The following is a 14,401-nucleotide window of genomic DNA, read 5'->3' on the forward strand; positions in this document are numbered from 1 at the left end:
ACCCTTTAGGTTAAAGTTTCTTTTTCAAGGAAGTTACACAAAGATTGAATTGCTTGTCTGAAAATTGTTAAAGGTATTAAACAGTCTTTTTGCCTTTTATGTCCAATTTCAGGTTCCTATCTTATTGAGAGCAACCTTATTGTTTTGTCTATTTATTTATCTTTTCCCCCCAAATATTAACATTCTATTTGAGGAGCTTTTAGGACAGTCTCCTGGAAGATGGGGTCGGGATAAGGATGAAGCAATTGAGGCACTTAGGCCCTAAGTGGTTAAATATGGTTTTGACTAGCGGCCTGGAGATGAAATAGAAAAACTCTTGGGTTCCCTCCTGCTTTGTAGACCATCACTGACCTATTCTTTTGAACCGGGAAGTGTTCACATTAAACGATGTTGACTCAGAGGAAAAAAAGAGTTGCTTCTTGAAGAATACAGGGCCTGCAAATATTAAAGGAACATTTTCTCTCGCAGGGATTGTGGCCAACACAGATCTCTCCAGTGGAAAATGAATTAACTCAGAGCATCAGTCCCCTAATTAGAAGAGCTAAAGCAATGGTCCTCAAGAGACGGAGGTATGGAAAAAATCACCCAGGGAACTACACATACCACTTCTCCCCCTTCCTCTACCCCCTGGAATCTGATGGGGGTGTGCATGTCAGGATGGCCCAGGTGGTTTTGACAAGTTTTCCAGGCAACACAGAGGGGCAACTCTCTCTCACCCAGCTGGGAATCACTGGGCAAAAGAGACCCAATGTTATTTATGAAAGTTTGAAATACATATTATTGACTCTACTTCTAGGAACCTATTATTCAGAAATACTTGTATGCTCGTTCAAAGATAAATACACAAGGATGGAAATTACAGCACTTTGTAATAGCAATGATAGTGATAATAAAAATAATAATAGCAACAACAACTTGAAAGTCCATCAGTAGGGGGACTGGTTAAATGTATGATTTAGCCATACTATGAAATTATATGCCTTGGTGAGAAAGAACAAGGTAGTTCCTCATGTGCTAACATGGAGTGATCACCAAGGAATACATCTGGGTGGAGAAAGCAAGCTGTACAACAATAGGCATAATGTGATATTTTTAAAAACAAAACAAAGAAAGAACAACCAACTCATACGCATACCTGTTAAAGTGTATTAAAAAAATTCCGAAAAGAGACATGCAAATTCTTAACACTGGTTACTTATGAAGATGGGAGTAGAATAGCGTAGGATTTCCAGGGGGGTTTTTTTTGTTTTTTTTTTTTTGCGGTACGCGGGCCTCTCACTGTTGTGGCCTCTCCCGTTGCGGAGCATAGGCTCTGGACGCGCAGGCTCAGCGGCCATGGCTCACGGGCCCAGCCACCCTGCGGCATGTGGGATCTTCCCGGACCGGGGCACGAACCCGTGTCCCCTGCATCAGCAGGCGGACTCTCAACCACTGCGCCACCAGGGAAGCCCGATATTCTGTTTTGATGACAAGACACCTAAGTCACTTTTCTAAAAAGTGAGATTTCCTTTTCTCTCTTTTCCACTTGGCAAGTCCTTGCTCAGCCTTCAAGATTTAGTTCAAATGTCACCTCCTTAGTGTAGCTTCTAAACTCCTCCAGGCTAAGTGGGTCATTCCTTTGTCAGTTTGCACATTGTATTTTGTGCTCACTGCTTCCGTAGACTGATTGACTTACATTAAGATTGTTTACCTCTCTCTCCTGAACTTTGAGGTTCAGGACTAGGTCAAACCATCCACCAATTCCCAGACCACACCTTAGCATATTACAAAAAGCAGGTACCCAGAAACCGTTTGTCCCATAATATTAAATGAATCAGTAGGCATCTATTTGATTCATAGATGAAGTTAAATATATTTATGTTTGCAGGACCTTTCATTCACTGAGGTACTCTGAGATATAACTGAGATCTCGGTTTTGAAAATTTCTGAAAAGTATATTTTATAGCACTACATTACTCATTATTATGAATCATCATCATCATTGAGAGTTCATATTATTATAAAATATACAAGTCCTGGCATTTTGAAAATGTGACGTTAAGAATCACTGTTCTAGCTCTTGCTGGAGCCAGTATGGAGCCAGACACTATCTCATTACACAGTATTTCATCTTTTAAGAAACTGACCAAATATAATCACAGAGGAAGTGACAAGTGGCTAACAGTTGTACTAATTCAAAGTAAACCAGATAACAAGAAAGCAATATTGGCCAGTGGCGCTGGTCTCTTAAAGATGAGCGAGGACCTCCTACTTCCCCAATACAATGACCTTTGCTCCTCAAACCGCAGGGTCTGAAGCTGATGCCTTCCTGTTTCTGGAGACTCTCTCTTTCCTTGCTTTCTAGGGCACCACAATTTGTTACCTACCTTCCAGTTCTTCTGTCCTTTCTCTACTTTCCTCTCTGGCTTTCCATCCCCCTCCTACCCCTTAAGTGTGCTCACTCACTCATTCTATCCATGGGCCTCTTTTCTTTCTGTTCCCTCACTTGAAAAATAAGATAGTTAACAATTACCAAGCATCTGCTATTCAATTTAAGCCTCAAACTATTATACAGGTAGTATGATTATCCCCATTTTAAAGATGAGGAAGCTGAGGCACAAAGAGATTTAGTAAGTAGTCCACGATCACATAGCTCACCAGGGGAAGAGGCTGGGATTGAAATCAGACAGCCTGGTTCCAGAGTCCAGACTCTTGAGCACTCCATCACTCTTTTTTTATTTTTTAAAAACTTTTTATTGGAGTATAGCTGTTTATATTGTTGTGTTAGTTTCAGGTGTACAGCAAAGTGATTCAGTTATACATATACCTATATCCACTCTTTTTTAGATTCTTTTCCCATATAGGTAATTACAGAGTATTGAGTAGACTTCCCTGTGCTATACAATAGGTCCTTATTAGTTATCTATTTTATATACAGTAGTGTCCATCACTCTTTTTAGAAAGCATCTACAAAGCAAGACCCTTAGGTTCAGGGACTGGAAACCAATTGCAGTAGAGTGCTGAGTCTGGAAGCACTGAGGGTTGACTGTTTTCTTGTGAGTTCCTCAAAGGGATCTCAAAGTCAGTTTGCTTAAAACAGATACCATTTGCTCTGAAGTTGTGAGACCAGGCAACTGAAAAAATCTTGGTAACACTGACCCCAAACTCATTACCTTTATGACTTTCCTATCTCTGGAACTGATACTACCATAATGGTGGAGACTGCACCAATGAGATACTTTTCTGTGACTGTATCAGTCCAAAGTGATCTCTTCACTCGTCATTTACCCCTGGTGTGACGTAAACATCACAACCACTGTGTATTGCACAGTGCTGGGCACGTTGTCATCTTTTGTGAAAAGTATTTGCAGAATGAATGAACACATTTCTACCAGATTGTAAGTTCCAGAAAAGTAGGAGCAGTGACTCTCCTACATTGTATTCTGTAGGGAAGTACAGAATCTCACTAAGTAATCCTTCAATTAGGTGTATCTGTTAAATTCCACTGATTGGAATCAACCTTTTCAGATGGGCACATTTGAATGCAGTGGAAAGCTTATTTCAGGATTTAAGAAATAGTTGCATCACTTTTAAGGAGCTTATTAAATTCTAAAAAGAGCCAATTTAAAAGCCTTTTTATTGAACCAAGAGCGAAAGTAATGAAAACCAATTTTGCAAAGTTAAAAAAAAAGTGAAGCTCTTAATAACAATTGTTTTTGAACTCCCCATTGCTTAACTCAATACATTTGTTTCTGAGTAAAACTTTTCTTTCCTCTTGGGAACTCCTTAACCAGTCCCAAAGTTACACAGTAATTGAAGTTGTTAACTACTCTGCCAAATGCAGATCATCTGCCTGGGAGTCTGAATCACTTTTAAAAGCTCACTAATACAGCTTGTGGTGCGGAAACATTCATGGATGGTTCAGAAAATTCCTGCAGATTCACTTCAGGTTTTTTTCTCAAGTTAAATTAAAGTATTATTAAATTTCATATGTTTTATTAGATCTAACATGTCTAGTCCAACTGTATTCTTATTAAATTATTTCAGAGTATCTGGACTGTTATATTCTCTGTCTCCATCATTGGATCTGTAGATGCTGGATCTTGCCAGGGACTCTGGGGGATTGGCAGCTTTCTTCTTTGTACTTTGATATATTCCTTGACCATTTTTTTTTTATAAAGAGCATTTCTCATTTTTATAAAATCAATATGTCATTACTTGATTTAAAATTTTTACTTTCTGTGTTTCAGGTTCAGTTCAGACAATAAAGGTCTATCGAGCTTCTACCGTATGCTAAGATGCATGTGGGTCAGATGGGGTTTCTTCCCTTACGGAGTTTTCAGCTCAGTTGGAGAAAGAAAAACATATATGGACAAAAGCAGGTATGCTGCTGGTCTGTGCAGGAGACTATGGGAATGGAGGAGTTCTCTTGGAAGAGAGAGCCTGTGTATGACAAGGACAAGTAGTAACTGACCAGGAGGCTGGGGGCAGGAAGGGCAGAGGCCTAGAGATAAGAGAACCCTCTTACACTGCTGGTGTATGGAAAACAGTGTGGAGGTTCCTCCAAAAATTAAAACTGGAGTTGCCATATGATCCAGCAATCCCACTCCTGGGCGTATATCCAGACAAAACTGCAATTCAAAAAGATATATGCACCCCTACATTCATAGCAGCACTATTCACAATAGCCAAGGCATGGAAACAACCTAAATGTCCATCAACAGAGGAATGGATAAAGAAGATGTGGTACATATATACAATGGAATACTGCTCAGCCATAAAAATGAATGAAATAATGCCATTTGCAGTAACATGGATGGACTTAGAGATTATCATACTAAGTGAAGTATGTCAGAAAGAGAAAGACAAATACCATACCATATCACTTCTATGTGGAATCTAAAATATGACGCAAATGAACATATCTACAAGACAAAAACAAACTCACAGATATAGAGAACAGACTTGTGGTTGACAAGGGGGAGATGGGGTGGGGGAGGGAAGGATTGGGAAAAAAAAAAAAGGAACATTGGGGTTTTTGTGTCTTGCTGCAAGCCTCACTGGGATTGCTGCTGAGCAATGTGCTGGGCACAGTCAGTGTGGAAAGATACTAGAGAGATATCCAGAGACCAGCTCAAGAAAAGCTTCCTTCCTATTCTACGACTTTACACACATCCAGGCTTTATATATGTCCCCCAGTGGTGAATTTTAAAGAATATCTACTGTCTAATATTGTCAGAAATGGAAACACAGGTCTTTTTCTGTACATTTAGATACACTGCATGTACAAGCATCTTCCCTTAGCCTCGCAACTGTCTTACTTTGTGGCTTTATCAACTTACCTTAAGCTTTTGTTTTATTGAGTTCCTCTAAAGCCTAAAATATTCTTTGGGAATTTTCTCCTCTTCCTTGTCATGATGTATCATTTGTTCAATATGTTGCTAGGTTCAATTTTCTAAGATTTTATTTAGGATTTTAGCAACTATGTTCATAAGTGAGATTCACCCATAGTTTTTTTTTCTTGCTCTCTCCTCCTTTCCCTTCCTCCTTTCCTCTTTCCCTTCTTTCTTTCCTAGCACTCTTTTTGTCTGATATCAGTATTAGGGTTTTGCTAGTTAGCATAACAGAAGGAGAGTTGGAAACAATATTTTTAGAAGTTCTTGATCAGTGTAACGAGGAGAACATCTGTTCTTTGAAGGGTTAAGAGACATCGTCCATTAAACCCCCTGGGCCTGGTGGCTTTTTAACAGTAATCTTGGATTGTCTTATTTATTTCTTCCAAGGTTATTGATTCATTCATGTTTTCCACTTTTAATTTTTAAAATTATCATACTGTAACATTGACGTTTTCATTTGATGTGTGGTTCTGTGAATTTTAAAACATGTAGATTTGTGTTACCCTTACCACAGTCGCATATAGAACAGTTGCAACGTCCCAAAACTTTCTCGTGCTCCCTTTTATAGTCATACTCTGCCCCACCTCTAACCCCTGGCAACCACAGATCTGTTTTCCATCACTACAGTTTTGTCTTTTCAAGAAAGTCATATAAATGCAATCATACAGTATGGATCCTTATGTCAGATTTCCTTTACTTAGCAGAATGCGTTTGAGATTTATCCACGGTGTTGCTTGTATTGGTAGTTCATTTTTATAGCTGAGTAGTATTCAATTCTATGGAAGTATCACAGTTTGTTTATCCATTCTCTCATTGAAGGACATTTGTGTTGTTTCCAGTTCTGGGCTATTACAGCTAAAACAGTTATAAATATTTGCACACAAATTTTTTAATGCACACTGTTTTTGAGCATATAAGTTTATTTCTTTAGGGTAAATACCCAGGAGAGGGATTTTTGGGTTACATGATAAGTGTATGTTTAATTTTATAAGAAACTGCTAAACCACTTTCCAGAGCAGCTATACCATTTTGCATTCCCAACAATGTATGAGAGCTCCAGCATCACTCATTTTTGTTCACTTGACTTGTTTTTAACTGTATTTCTCTATAATATTGATGGTGGCTTGTTTTTTGTTTTTTGGGTTTTTTTTTTTGATGGTGGCGTGTTAACTGCATATATTTGCAGTTTTCATGGTGAGCTTTTGTGGCTGAAATTTATTTATATTTATTTGGATTGCGATCTGTTGTTTTTCCTATAACTAAGCATTCATGTCTTTCAAGCACCGTGGAGAATCCTTAGTCATTATCCCTTTGAAGGTTGTGTTTTTCCACATTTTCTTTAATTTCTCTTTCTGGAACTCTATTATGTATATGTTGGACTCTCTATTAAGTATATGTTGAACTCTATTAAGTATATGTTGGATGCTTTTCTACATGCCTCTTTCTTTGTCTCTCATTCATATATTCCAGCTCTTAATCTCTTTGTGTTGCATTCTGGGAAATATCCCAAGAAATGTCTTTCAAGTCACCAGTCCTCTTTTCAAATATATCTAATTCCTTAAAATGCCCACTGAGGTTTTAATTTTAGTGATAACATTTTTCATTTCTAGAATTCATATTGCAATTATTCCTTATCCTTTTTGGTAGTATACTGTCCTTTTCTCAAATTTGTATTTTTTATTTTAAAAATAACTTTAACACATGTATTTTACAGTGTTTATTTGTGATATGCTTCTCAGATATGCTCTGTTTCCTTGTTTTCTTGTGCCTATGATTCTCTCACTTAGAGAAGAAAAGAAAGAAAAAAAGAAAGAAAGGGTACCTCTACTTAGAAGGGAAATAGATCAAAGTAATGAGTAAAGTGATGTGAAGTTTGGTAACTGGGAGGCAAGGGAGAGATTAGCTTGCCCTAAGAAATGGAGGACTTTTATAAAAACATCAGGAAGAAGAACATTTCTTTAGAGTTTCAACAAATATGTTTACGTGCCTAAATACTACTTTCTCAGTCTCTGCTCTTCCTGTTTCTAATACAAAATTAAAAATAAGGGCTTCCCTGGTGGCGCAGTGGTTGAGAGTCTGCCTACCGATGCAGGGGATGCGGGTTCGTTCCCCGGTCCGGGAGGATCCCACATGCCGCGGAGCGGCTGGGCCCGTGAGCCGTGGCCGCTGGGCCTGCGCGTCCGGAGCCTGTGCTCCGCGGCGGGAGAGGCCACAACAGTGAGAGGCCCGCATAGTGCAAAAAATAAAAAATAAAAATAAAGTGGCACTTATTGAGCACCCATTATATGGCTGCTACAACACTAAGTACTTTACATACAATTTCATGTAATTCTCATGACCATCTATTTTACAGATGAGATACTGCCGCACAGAGAGGTTAAGCGGTTTTCCCTGAGGTCACCCAGCTAGTAAGTAGCAGAGGTGGGATTTGAACACGTCTTTCTCTAATTCTTGTCACTTCTATCAAGTCACTTAACTTTGTTAAGATAATAGCAGTAGTAAAGGGGTCTGTTTTCCAAGATTTATTCTTCAGTTCTCTTCTTTGCATCATTTGTAATCTCCTATCAGAGAACTCATTTTCAGTTTTCACAGCTATCTCTATGTAGTGTACTCCCAAATATTCTGTCCTTGGTACTAACATCTCCTTTAAACTCCCTAACCACTAATATCAAAGAAGTGGAACTGGACATTGCCTAATGGATAGCAAGAGGCGCACCTGTATAGCAGTTAAGCGCAAAGGCCTTGGCTGTGGAGAGCTGGGATTTGAATTCCACTTCTATCACTTGTCAGCTGAGAAACTTGGACAAGTTGCTCAAACTCTCTGTGCCTATATTCTCATTTATAAAAAGAGAACGAGGTAAGTTTGCTATTATGTCTCAGACATGTAATTTCTACCTCCCCCTGAAAGCATAACTTCCCTTTCTCCCCACCCCTTAGATGTAGGCAATTTCTTGTCTCATTGCCCCTAGAGCCCTTCCGTGAAGTGTTTTGAATCTAGCCCTTTCTTTACAGTTCCTTGGTCATCACACTTTACCCCATCTTTGAATTACTTTAAGACCCCCTCCTCTGTTTTTGCTTTGCTCTCAGGTTTTTCTCTTTTAATTCATCCAGTCTTTTCTCCATATAATATACCTTGAAAATTTCCTGCAAGTCTATGATTCTTTGTTATTAAAATTTTTTCTGTTTTCTTTTTTTTTTTTCTGATATTGAATTGCAAAAAATCCAACTCCTATACAACAGAGAAAATTAAAGACATCCAAACTTTCCCTAGGACATAACCACTGTTAATTTGGTGCACATTTTACTTAATATTATATGTAACCATTATTAAAATTAGGGGCATATTTTATTTAATATTATACGTAACCACTATTAACATTTTGGTGCTTATTTCCACTATTAAAAATTTGTGCATATTCTATGTAATATTTTACACAGCCACTATTAATATTTTGGTACATATTTTAATTAATATTGTGTATAAGGGTTTTCAACATTATCACTTGACCGTATATGTTTTTGACATATTGTCATGGTAGTGTTATAGATGTATATCATTATTTTAAAAAAAGTCTTTATTAAATATTGATTGAACACAAAACACTATTTATAAAGCATGTGTAAGGTATAAAGAATTTTCATATGATGAACACTCATGTTCACATCACTCTGTTTAAGAAATAAAACATTATCGTCACCTTTGAATTCCTGTTCCCTTCCTGCTCAATTGTAGCTCTTATCATGTATTTCCACTTATCATATTCTTACTTTTCATTCTAGTTTGCATATATGTTTGTATAGCTAAACAATATATTGTTTGCTTTTGTGTGTTTTTGAAATTGATATAAATAGATCCTTCTGTATGTTGTCTTCTGCAACTTGATTTTTTTCCCCCTCCACTTTATGTCTCTTTTGGGATTGTGACTGGAATGACATTAAGGAGAATTGATATCTTCATGATATTGAATCTTCCAGCCCATGAATGTAATATATTTCTCCATTTATTTAGGTCTTCTTTAATGTCTTTCAATGTAGTTTATCACTTTCTCCCTAAATGTCTTGCTTATCTTCTGTTAGCTTTATTCCTAGATAGATATTACTTTTTGATTTATTCTAAATAGTCTTTTTAAAAGTTAGTTTTCTAGCTGTTTGTTGTTGGTAGACAGAAGTGCAATTGATTTTTTAAAAAATGAAACTGCTTATTTAACATCTGGAAACAGGAAAAAACATTTATTGTTTATGAATACATACAGCTGTAGTGAAATTCTATAAATTTGGTTGGAAAGATGGATGGAAACTTCGGGATAGTGTTATTTGGAGAGGCAGAGGGAATGGGATTAAGGAGAGGCAGAAAGAGGACATTAATGGTATCCATAACATTTTATTTCTTTGTGAAGCAAATACGGCTAAATATTAAGATTTGTTAAGGCTGCATAGCAGGTATATGAGTGATTATTTTATTATTCTTTGTACCTTTTTGAAATAGGTCATAGTTTTTAAAAATGAGATACACAATATTAATTATATGCTCAAAATAAATCACTTTCATGATGGATGACCTCAGAATCCATTAATTCTATTGATTATTCTAAACTGGATCTTGTAGAGTGGGGGCGGTTTACTGAACCCAGGCTCCAGATGTGATTGTTTTTTTGTGCTCTATAATTAAACAAATGAACCAGCAATGAAATGCCAGAGATTTTACATAAGAATCTGGATTTCTGAATTCTCTTAAAACGTTAGAAAATCTGACAACACTATATTTTCATGAGGTAATTGTCAATTAGATACGAATAAGTAGTGGCTGCCTGTTTGTTTATTGACTGTTTATTATGAAAAATTTCCAACATTTTCAAAGATAGAGAGAAGGGCACAATGAGCTCCCAGACACCCATTGTTGAAATTCAACAGTTATTGACTCATGGACAATTTTGTTATATCTATTTGTGCTGATCTCCCGATCCCAGGGTTATTTTGAAGCAAATCCCAGACATTGTATCATTTCATCCATACGTACTTTAGTATTTATCTCTAAAAGATAAGTACCTTCAGAAGGCGTAACCATGATTTTATTGTCATACCTAAAACATTTAACAGTAATTCCTAATATAACCAAATATCCAATCAATATTCAAAATTTTCCCATCTTCTCAACTTTATTTTACTGTTTGTCCAAGTAAGAATTCAAATAAGGCCCTTACACTGCGTGGGTTTGATATATTTCTTAAATCTCTGGGATCTTGTAGTGAGACTTAGATCAACACTGTTCAATAAAATTTTCTGTGATAACCCAAAATGTTCTATATCTGTGTACTCAATGTGATAGCACTTGAAGTGTGACTAGTGCAACTGAGCAAATGAATTTTTAATTTTATTTAATTTTAATGAATTAAAAATATTTCCTTATAGCTTTATTGAAAGAAAATTCACATACCACAAAGTTCACCTTTTAAAGTGTACAATTCAGTGGCTTTTAATATATTTACAAGTAGTACATTGATCATCATTTATTCTAGAACATTTATGTCATCCCTAAAAGAAACCCATTAGCAATCACTTCCCATTTCTCCTGCCCCCAGCCCCCAGCAACCACTGACCTGCAGCCTTTCTCTATGGATTTGCCTATTGGGATATTTCATATGAGGAACTTATACAATATATAGCCTTTGGTATATTGCATTTTTCACTTCACATAATGTTTTCAAGGTTGATCACCTGATACATTAGTATGAGTCAGTTAATTTATATAATTTTATGGCCAAATAATACTCCATTGTATGCATATACCATAGTTTGCCTATCCATTCATCAATTGATGGACACTTGGGTTATTTCCACTTTTTAACTCTTATGAATAATGTTACTATAAACATTCATGTACAAGTTTTTGTGTGGACATATGTTTTCAATTCTACTGAGCATATACCTAAAGATGGAATTTCTGGGTCATATGGTAACTCTGTGTTTAACTTTTATAGAAACTGCCAAATGGTTTTCCGAAGCAGATGCAATATTTTACATCCCATTAGGAATGTATGCAGGTTCCAAATTCTCCACATCTGCACCAATACTTATTATTGTCCATCTTTTTGAGTATAACCAATCTAGTGGGTGTGAAGTAGTGTCTCATTGTGGTTTTGATGTCCATTTCCCAAACAACTAATGATATTGAACATCTTCTCATATGTTTACTGGCCATTTGTATATCTTCTTTGGAGAAATGTCTATTCAAATCCTTTGTGCATTTTTAAATTGGGTCACTTGTCTTTTCTGTTGACTTGTACGAGTTCTTTATAAATTCTAGATACAAGTCCCTTAAAAGATATGTGATTTCAGATATTTTCTCCCTTGCTGTGAGTTGTCTTTTCATTTCTTGATGGTGTCCTCTGAAGCATGAAAGTTTTTAAATTTGATGAAATCAATTTGTCTATTTTTCTTTTGTTGCTTGTGCTTTAGGTGTCATACCAAGAAAATCATTGCCTAAACGAAGTTCAAGATTTACTTCTATATTTTCTTCCAAGAGTTTTACAGTTTTAGCTCTTACATGTAGGTCTCTGGTCCATTTCAACTTAATTTTTGTTTATGGTATGATGACCATGTATTGGTGTGTAGCAGGGGTACAAATTCATTCTTAGGATATGGATATGCAGTTGTTGCAGCACTATTTGTTGAAAAGATTATTCTTTCCCCCACTGAATTATCTTGGCACCCTTGTCAAAAATCAATTGACTGTAAATGTAAGAGTTTACTTCTGGACTGTCAATTTTATTTCATTGATCTGTATGTGACCTTTATACCAGTAACACACTGCCTTGATTATGGTAGCTTTGTAGTAAGTTTTGAAATTGGGAAGCACAAATCCTCCAACTTTGTTCTTTTTCAAGACAGTTTTAACTATTTTGGGTCCCTCACATTTCCATGTGAATTTTCAGATCAGGTTTTCTGCAAAAAAGCATTTTAAATCATGATAGTGATTGCATTAAATTTTTAGATCAATATGAAAAGCATTGCGATCTTACCAATATTAAGTCTCCCAATCCATGAAATGGATATCTTTCCATTTTTTTAGGGTTTTTTTTAGTTTCTTTCACTGATGTTTTGTAGTTTTCATGTACGAGTGTTTTAGTTTTGGCTAAATTGATTCCTTAGTATTTTATTCTTTTTGATGCTATTGTAAATATTAATTTAGCTTTCAAATTGTTCATTGTTAATGTACAGAAATACAATTTATTTCTGTGTATTGGTCATGTATCCCTGAGAGCATTGTTGAACAGAGTGGCAAGAGTGAACATTCTTGTCTTGTTTCTGATCTTAGGGAGAGAGTATCCTATATTTCACTATCAGATGTGATGTTACCTGTGTGTGTGTGTTTTAATTTTATTTTTGTTGTTGTTTTTTTTTTGGTGTGTGTGTGTAAGGTTTTTATTAGGTTGAGGAAGTTCCCTCCTATTCTCAGTTTGTTGAGTGTTTTTATCAAAACACAGTGTTGGATTTTGTCAAATGCTTTTTCTGTGTCTATTGAGATGATCATGTGGTTTTTGTCCTTCATTCTATTAATATGATATATTACATCAATTAATTTTCGGATGCTAAACCAACTCTGCATTCTTGGAATAAATCCGACTTGGTCATGGTGTATACTCTTTTTTATATGTAACTGGATCTCGCTTGCTAGTATTTTGTTGAGGATTTCTGTATCTCTGTTCTTAAGGGGTATTCATAACTTTTCTTTTCTTGTGATACTAGCCTAATAGAATGAGTTAGGGAGTGCTCCCTTCTCTTCTATGTTTTGGAAGAGTTTGTGAAGGTTGGTGCTAATTCTTCTTTTAAATGCTCAGGATGAGGACTTGAAATGTGGATGTAACCCAAGTGAGCACAAAATAATGAAGAGAATCAATTTTCAGGAGCTCAGAGGAATGGGGCAGTGATATTTATGAGGACATCAGGACAAGGGAGGCTTGAGAGGCAAGGCTTCAATGGAGGAGAAAAGGAAGTTCCAGCAGAAATACTGTCAAAGGCACTCCCTCCTGCTGCCAAGGGCTCTTGCATCCTGTCGAAAGGCTCTAGATTGCAGGATGACCTCATTCCTCAAAAGAAATTCTCCAACCAGGCAAATATTTCCTTGCTCATAGGCTAGTTTGGGCTTGCTCAGAAGTGTTAGCTCTGCTGGCCTCCCCTGCGCTTTCTTCATCCACGGGTGTGTGTAACATAGATTCTTTGAACATCAATAACAGCACTTCCCAGCACTGGTCCTGACATGCCCCAAAGTGTTTTCAGTTATTTCCAGGGGTGTCTTGCAATTCTCAGAACTAGTTTACTTTCAATTTACTTTAAAGAGAGATACACACCATTTCAGATGTTCCTTTGTGGTAGATGTGTCAGAGCAGAAGGAATGGGAAGATAGGTGTCATGGAAGAAAAACAAAGCAAGAAGAAAAGTTGCAAGTTGCAGAAGACTGAGAATCTCCGATCTGGGGTATTTAGAAGTGTTCACTCTGTCCTAATCACTGATTAATCCCAATGTTTGGAAGCGGTCCTGGCACATCAGAGTAGATGCTCAATAAATATTTGCTAAATGGAAAACGATTGAATCAATGAATGTAACACTGTGTGTGAAGTATCTACAGCAGTACAAAAGTGGAGGTATCAGTGTGCTCAAAGGAGATAGCATGTGTGAACAGCCAGGGCAGTAGATGTGTGTGGCGGACTCAGGCCCTAGATTTTTCGGACAGCTCTAATTTAAGATATTTTGCTCTGTTACTCCCTTAAGAAAGTCATTCTTATTAGAACTGCTTTTCTGTTTGGAAGATATCCTCCTTGTAGAAGGCAGAGGCCTTCTGTGTGTGGAGTGTGTGAGGTGTGACATATTGAAGAGGACACTTGGACTTGAAGAGGTGGGAGTCCCAGCTCTACTACTTGCCCCATAGATGGGATGACCAGAAACATTTATAAACACACAAGGGAGCAATCTGCCACAAAGAAGAGTCAGCCAACACAGGAAAGAGGGAAGGTGAACATCAGAGGGTA

This window comes from Globicephala melas, chromosome X (genome assembly GCF_963455315.2).
Source record: "Globicephala melas chromosome X, mGloMel1.2, whole genome shotgun sequence".
Classification (NCBI taxonomy): Eukaryota; Metazoa; Chordata; class Mammalia; order Artiodactyla; family Delphinidae; genus Globicephala; species Globicephala melas.